A 7,717-nucleotide genomic window follows, 5' to 3' on the forward strand; every position below is an offset into this window, starting at 1 on the left:
CCCTTCCTGATTAAACCCCTCGGCCTGGAATATAACCTCTCGATTTCCGTTCCTGATTAAACCCCTCGGCCTGGAATATAACCCCTCCATTCCCCCTTCCTGATTAACCCCCTCGGCCTGGAATATAACCCCTCGATTCCCCCTTCCTGATTAACCCCCTCGGCCTGGAATATAACCCCTCGATTCCCCTTCCTGATTAAACCCCTCAGCCTGGAATATAACCCCTCCATTCCCCCTTCCTGATCAAACCTCTGGGCCTGGAATATAACCCCGCGATTCCCCCTTCCTGATTAAACCCCTCGGCCTGGAGTATAACCCCTCGATTCCCCTTCCTGATTAAACCCCTCAGCCTGGAATATAACCCCTCCATTCCCCCTTCCTGATCAAACCCCTCGGCCTGGAATATAACCCCTCGATTCCCCCTTCCTGAATAAACACCTCGGCCTGGGATATAACCCCTCGATTCCCGTTCCTTATTCAACCCCTCGGCCTGGAATATAACCCCTCGATTCCACTTCCCGGTTAAACCCCACGGCCTGGAATATAACCCCGCGATTCCCGTTCCTGATTCAACCCCTCGGCCTGGAATATAACCCCTCGATTCCCCTTCCCAATTAAACCCCTCGGCCTGTAGTATAACCTCTCGATTCCCCCGTCCTGATTAAACCCCTCGGCCTGGAATATAACCCCTCGATTCCCCCTTCCTGATTAACCCCCTCGGCCTGGAATATAACCCCTCGATTCCCCTTCCTGATTAAACCCCTCAGCCTGGAATATAACCCCTCCATTCCCCCTTCCTGATTACCCCCCTCGGCCTGGAATATAACCCCTCGATTCCCCTTCCCGATTAAACCCCTCGACCTGGAATATAACCCCTGGATTCCCCCTTCCTGATTTACCCCCTCGGCCTGGAATATAACCCCTCGATTCCCCTTCCTGATTAAACCCCTCGGCCTGGAGTATAACCTCTCGATTCCCCTTCCTGATTAAACCCCTCGGCCTGGAATATAACCCCTCGATTTCCCTTCCTGATTAACCCCTCAGCCTGGAATATAACCCCTCGATTCCCCCTCCCTGATTAAACCCCGCGGCCTGGAATATAACCCCTCGATTTCCGTTCCTGATTAAACCCCTCGGCCTGGAATATAACCCCTCGATTCCCCCTCCCTGATTAAACCCCTCGGCCTGGAAATAACCCCTCGATTCCCCCTTCCTGATTAAACCCCTCGGCCTGGAATATAACCCCTCGATTCCCCCTTCCTGATTAAACCCCTCGGCCTGGAATATAACCCCTCGATTCCCCCTTCCTGATTAAACCCCTCAGCCTGGAATATAACCCCCCGATTCCCCCTTCCTGATTAAACCCCTCGGCCTGGAATATAACCCCTCGTTTCCCCCTTCCTGATTAAACCCCTCGGCCTGGAACATAACCCCTCGCTTCCCTCTTCCCGATTAAACCCCTCGGCCTGGAATATAACCCCTCGATTTCCCTTCCTGATTAAACCCATCAGCCTGGAATATAACCCCTTGATTCCCCCTTCCCGATTAAACCCCTCGGCCTGGAATCTCACCCCTCGATTCCCCTTCCTGATTAAACCCCTCAGCCTGGAATATAACCCCTCGATTTCCCTTCCTGATTAACCCCTCAGCCTGGAATATAACCCCTCGATTCCCCCTTCCTGATTAAACCCCTCAGCCTGGAATATAACCCCTCGATTTCCCTTCCTGATTAACCCCTCAGCCTGGAATATAACCCCTCGATTCCCCCTTCCTGATTAAACCCCTCGGCCTGGAACATAACCCCTCGATTCCCCCTTCCCGATTAAACCCTTCGGCCTGGAATATAACCCCTCGAGTCCCCTTCCTGATTAAACCCCTCGGCCGGGAATATAACCCCTCGATTCCCCTTCCTGATTAAACCCCTCGGCCTGGAATATAACCCCTCGATTCCCCTTCCTGATTAAACCCCTCGGCCGGGAATATAACCCCTCGATTCCCCTTCCTGATTAAACCCCTCGGCCTGGAGTATAACCCCTCGATTCCCCCTTCCTGATTAAACCCCTCGGCCTGGAATATAACCCCTCGATTCCCCCTTCCTGATTAAACCCCTCAGCCTGGAATATAACCCCGCGATTCCCCTTCCCGATTAAACCCCTCGGCCTGGAATATAACCCCTTGATTCCCCCTTCCTGATTAACCCCCTCGGCCTGGAATATAACCCCTCGATTCCCCTTCCCGATTAAACCCCTCGGCCTGGAATATAACCCCTCGATTCCCCCTTCCCGATTAAACCCCTCAGCCTGGAATATAACCCCTCGATTCCCCTTCATGATTAACCCCCTCGGCCTGGAATATAGCCCCTCGATTCCCCCTTCCTGATTAAACCCCTCAGCCTGGAATATAACCCCTCGATTCCCCCTTCCTGATTAAACCCTTCAGCCTGGAATATAACCCTCCGATTCCCCCTTCCTGATTAAACCCCTCGGCCTGGAATATAACCCCTCGATTCCCCCTTCCTGATTAAACCCCTCGGCCTGGAACATAACCCCTCGCTTCCCCCTTCCCGATTAAACCCCTCGGCCTGGAATATAACCCCTCGATTTCCCTTCCTGATTAAACCCCTCGGCCTGGAATATAACCCCTCGATTCCCCTTCCTGATTAAACCCCTCAGCCTGGAATATAACCCCTCGATTTCCCTTCCTGATTAACCCCTCAGCCTGGAATATAACCCCTCGATTCCCCCTTCCTGATTAAACCTCTCAGCCTGGAATATAACCCCTCGATTTCCCTTCCTGATTAATCCCTCGGCCTGGAATATAACCCCTCGATTCCCCTTCCTGATTAAACCCCTCGGCCTGGAATATAACCCCTCGATTCCCCCTTCCTGATTAAACCCCTCGGCCTGGAATATAACCCCTCGATTCCCCTTCCTGATTAAACCCCTCAGCCTCGAGTGACCCAGCCTGGCCGCACTCTGAGGTAAAGAATCTCCCAGATTCCCTCCCCTTCGAGAGTGAAGGAATCCCTCCCCATCTCTGTCTTCAATGGGTGACCCTGTAACTCTGAGACGATGCCCCTCTACAGTCTCCCACACAAAGGTGGGGGGAACAACCTCTCCCCATCTCCCCTCCGTCGTGTCCCCCTCGTCAGTTTTGATAAGGTGGCCTCTCGTTCCTCTAAACTTCAAGGGGTACGGACCACAACTTACTCACCCTCTCTTCGTGAGAGGGTCCCTCCATTCCCAGGATCAGCCGAGGGACCCTTCCCTGCACTGTCTCCGAAACCCGGTCTATCTCTGCTTGGATACAGGGCCCCGAAACTTCACAGTGTTCCAGCTACGCTCTGACTCAGGTCTTGTGTAGTTCGAGCAAAACCTCTCGACTTTTATACTCCGTGCCCATTAGAATGAAGGCCAAATTGCGCCAACTGGGCAAAATGAAAAGGTTCCCAATTCTCTGGTCTGTCCTCCTCCTCTGAGGCTCTGAAGCTACCTCACTCCTGATTTCAAAGATTGCACAGAGCTGCCAGGCAAACAGAATGGGAGCCATCTTGGGCAAAGACCCCAAAACAGGTTACCTTGTGCCGGCTCCTCTGTCAGTGTTGGGGTCCCTCAGCGCTGACCCTCCCATAGCGCCCGCTCCCTCAGCACTGACCCTCCCACAGCACCCGCTCCCTCAGCACTGACCCTCGCACAGCGCTCACTCCCTCAGCACTGACCCTCCCTCAGCACTGACCCTCCCACAGCACCCGCTCCCTCAGCACTGACCCTCCCACAGCACCCGCTCCCTCAGCACTGACCCTCCCTCAGCACCCGCTCCCTCAGCACTGACCCTCCCTCAGCACTGACCCTCCCACAGCACCCGCTCCCTCAGCGCTGACCCTCCCACAGCACCCGCTCCCTCAGCACTGACCCTCCCAAAGCGCCCGCTCCCTCAGCACTGACCCTCCCACAGCGCCCACTCCCTCAGCACTGACCCTCCCACAGCACCCACTCCCTCGGCACTGACCCTCCCACATTGCCAGCGCCCTCAGCACTGACCCTCCCAAAGCGCCCACTCCCTCAGCACTGACCCTCCCACAGCACCCACTCCCTCAGCACTGACCCTCCCACAGCACCCGCTCCCTCAGCACTGACCCTCCCACAACACCCACTCCCTCAGCGCTGACCCTCCCACAGCCCCCACTCCCTCAGCACTGACCCTCCCACAGCACCCGCTCCCTCAGCGCTGACCCTCCCACAGCGCCCGCTCCCTCAGCACTGACCTTCCCACAGCGCCCACTCCCTCAACACTGACCCTCCCTCAGCGCCCGCTCCCTCAGCACTGACCCTCCCACAGCACCCACTCCCTCAACACTGACCCTCCCACAGCACCCACTCCCTCAGCACTGACCCTCCCACAGCACCCGCTACCTCAGCACTGACCCTCCCACAGCACCCACTTCCTCAGCACTGACCCTCCCACAGCACCCACACCCTCAGCGCTGACCCTCCCACAGCACCCACTCCCTCAGCACTGACCCTCCCACAGCACCCGCTACCTCAGCACTGACCCTCCCACAGCACCCACACCCTCAGCGCTGACCCTCCCACAGCACCCACTCCCTCAGCGCTGACCCTCCCTCAGCACCCACTCCCTCAGCGCTGACCCTCCTACAGCACCCGCTCCCTCAGCACTGACCCTCCCACAGCACCCACTCCCTCAGCACTGACCCTCCCTCAGCACTGACTCTCCCCCAGCACCCGCTCCCTCAGCACTGACCCTCCCACAGAGCCCACTCCCTCAGCACTGACCCTCCCACAACACCCACTCCCTCAGCACTGACCCTCCCACAGCACCCACTCCCTCAGCACTGACCCTCCCTCAGCACCCACTCCCTCAGCACTGACCCTCCCACAGCACCCACTCCCTCAGCACTGACCCTCCCACAGCACCCACTCCCTCAGCACTGACCCTCCCACAGCACCCACTCCCTCAGCACTGACCTTCCCACAGCACCCACTCCCTCAGCACTGACCCTCCCACAGCACCCACCCCCTCAGCACTGACCCTCCCACAGCACCCACTCCCTCAGCACTGACCCTCCCTCAGCGCTGACCCTCCCTCAGCACTGACCCTCCCACAGCACCCACTCCCTCAGCACTGACCCTCACACAGCACCCGCTCCCTCAGCACTGACCCTCCCACAGCACCCGCTCCCTCAGCACTGACCCTCCCACAGCACCCCCTCCCTCAGCACTGACTCTCCCACAGCACCCACTCCCTCAGCACTGACCCTCCCTCAGCGCTGACCCTCCCTCAGCACTGACCCTCCCTCAGCACTGACCCTCCCTCAGCGCTGACCCTCCCTCAGCACTGACCCTCCCTCAGCACTGACCCTCCCTCAGCGCTGACCCTCCCTCAGCACTGACCCTCCCTCAGCACTGACCCTCCCTCAGCGCTGACCCTCCCTCAGCACTGACCCTCCCTCAGCGCTGACCCTCTTATGGAGCTGATGGTACAGGCTGGGATCACAGGGTGGTCACCTCTTTGTCCTTGATGTGATGACTGCAGGTATATGTCCAGGGGGCGCGTGCTGTAGGGTACTGGCGTCGAAGGTGGAGAGAGTCTGGGTTTGACAAGGCCCTGTTTCCCTGTGATCACTCTTCAGCTCGATGCGGAGAATCTCACAGACAGCTCAAACCGCACTCCCCGAGCACCTGCTCCAAGCGTCTGGCCAAAGGGAAAAAAAAGCAGGAAATGAAATTTCTATCAACCATCTCCCTCTCTCTCCCTCACTCTATCAACTGCCTCTCTCTACTCTTTCCCTCTCTCTTTTTCTCTCTTTCTCTCTCTCTTCTCTCTCTTTTTCCCTCTCTCTTTCTCTCTACTCTCTCTCCCACTCTCTTTCTCTCTCTATCTCTCTTTTCTCTCTCTCTTTCTCTCTCATTTTTCCAAACGTTCTCTCTTTTTCTCACTCTGTCTCTCTTTCTCTCTCTCCCTATGTTTTTCTCTCTCTTTCTCTCTCTCTCACTCTCCTTTTGTCTTTCTTTCTCTCTCTCTCTTTCTCCTTTTCTCTCTCTCTCTCTTTCTCTCTCTTACTCTTTGTCTCTTTCTTTCTCTCTCTCTATCACTCTCTTTCTGTATGTCTTTCTTTCTCTCTCTCTCTTTCTCTCTCTTTCTCTTTCTCTCTCTTTTCTCTCATTTTCTCTCTCTATCGTTCTCTCTTTTTCGCTCTCTTTCGCTGTCTCTCCCCATCCTCTCTTTTTGTGTCTTTCTCTCTCTTTCTTCAATCTCTCTCTTTCTCCTTCTCTCTCCCTCTCTTTTGCTCTTCCTCTTTTCTCTCTCTCTATCACTCTTTCTGTATGTCTTTCTCTCCTCTTTCTCTCTCTTTCTCTTTTCTCTCATTTTCTCTCTCTGCATCGTTCTCCCTTTTTCTTTCTCTTTCTCTGTCTCTCTTTCTCCTTTTCTATCTCCCTCTTACTCTTTCTCTCTCTCTTCTCTCTATCTCTCTCCCTCTCTCTCTATCTCTACCTCTCATTTTTACTCTCTCTTTCCCTCTCTCTCTATGTCTTTTTCTCTCTCTCTCTCCCCAATCTCTCTCTCTCCCTCCATCTCTATCTCTCTCTCTCTCTCCCTCCATCTCTCTCTCTATCTCTCTCTCTCTCTCCGGTCAGGGAAGGACGGCACATTCTTTTCCCTGAAGCCCCAAACCAGACTGGGGAGGGGTTGTGGGGTGGCGAGGGGTGGGGGGGGGGGCGGTGGGGGCAGGTTTATTTCCCGTCGGAGTCTTAATTCCATTTCGCGTTTCGCCGTTGGACTGTGAATGTCGCAGGCCGAGGTCAGAACGCTCTTTACCCGCCCAGCGTCTCAGTTAGGATCGCCCGGGGGTCAAAACTCCTTACCTTCGGGCGCCAGTGCGGAGGGAAGGTGGGCGCCTCAGAGACTCTGCCCGCGTATCTGGTCGACTTGGCCGCTCTGGGATCTGGGAAGCGGACAGAGGTGGGTTTGCCAACGGTCGGTCATTTCCCCCGTGCCCGCAGCCTGGGTAAGCTCACAGAGAGTGCATATGGTGTGAGTGGCTGTCTCCCCTTTTTCGAGGGAGAAGAGGTGGGCACCGCGGGGGGCAGCAGGTTATCATTAATATCCAAGACCCACTGTCATTCGACACCCCCGCACTCCCTACCCGCGGACTGCGTCGCTCCCACCCCTTTCGTGGTCGGTGTTACCATGGTGTGAAAATTGCGGGTCACTTAACGGCGTTTGACCCTCCCACAGCGCCCGCTCCCTCAGCGCTGACCCTCCCACAGCGCCCGCTCCCTCAGCACTGACCCTCCCACAGCACTGACCCTCCCACAGCGCCCACTCCATCAGCACTGACCCTCCCTCAGCACCCACTCCCTCAGCACTGACCCTCCCACAGCACCCGCTCCCTCAGCGCTGACCCTCCCACAGCACCCGCTCCATCAGCACTGACCCTCCCTCAGCACCCACTCCCTCAGCACTGACCCTCCCACAGCGCCCGCTCCCTCAGCACTGACCCTCACACAGCGCCCGCTCCCTCAGCGCTGACCCTCCCACAGCGCCCGCTCCATCAGCACTGACCCTCCCTCAGCACCCACTCCCTCAGCACTGACCCTCCCACAGCGCCCGCTCCCTCAGCACTGACCCTCACACAGCGCCCGCTCCCTCAGCGCTGACCCTCCCACAGCACCCACTCCCTCAGCACTGACCCTCC

General features: G+C 56.8%; 1 protein-coding gene across 4 annotated transcripts in view; it reads right to left on the reverse strand.

The window, feature by feature from the left end:
- Nucleotides 1-7,717, reverse strand: part of LOC122545762 (C3a anaphylatoxin chemotactic receptor-like) — a 28,256-nt gene that overhangs the window by 17,585 nt on the left and 2,954 nt on the right. For 2 of the 4 annotated variants that reach the window (XM_087985217.1, XM_087985218.1), the window contains exons 2-3: nucleotides 6,885-6,964; nucleotides 5,526-5,712 (exon numbers count right to left, since the gene is read on the reverse strand). The exons of 1 other annotated variant lie outside the window; for it this stretch is intronic. The gene's annotated coding sequence lies outside the window, so the exon portion shown is untranslated. The remainder of the gene's footprint in view (nucleotides 1-5,525; nucleotides 5,713-6,884; nucleotides 6,965-7,717) is intronic. One more of the 4 variants, XM_087985219.1, reaches the window with a different exon arrangement.

The sequence above is a fragment of the Chiloscyllium plagiosum genome, unplaced genomic scaffold (genome assembly GCF_037043375.1).
Source record: "Chiloscyllium plagiosum isolate Xiang-an unplaced genomic scaffold, Cpla_swu_hap1 HiC_scaffold_51, whole genome shotgun sequence".
Taxonomy (NCBI): domain Eukaryota; kingdom Metazoa; phylum Chordata; class Chondrichthyes; order Orectolobiformes; family Hemiscylliidae; genus Chiloscyllium; species Chiloscyllium plagiosum.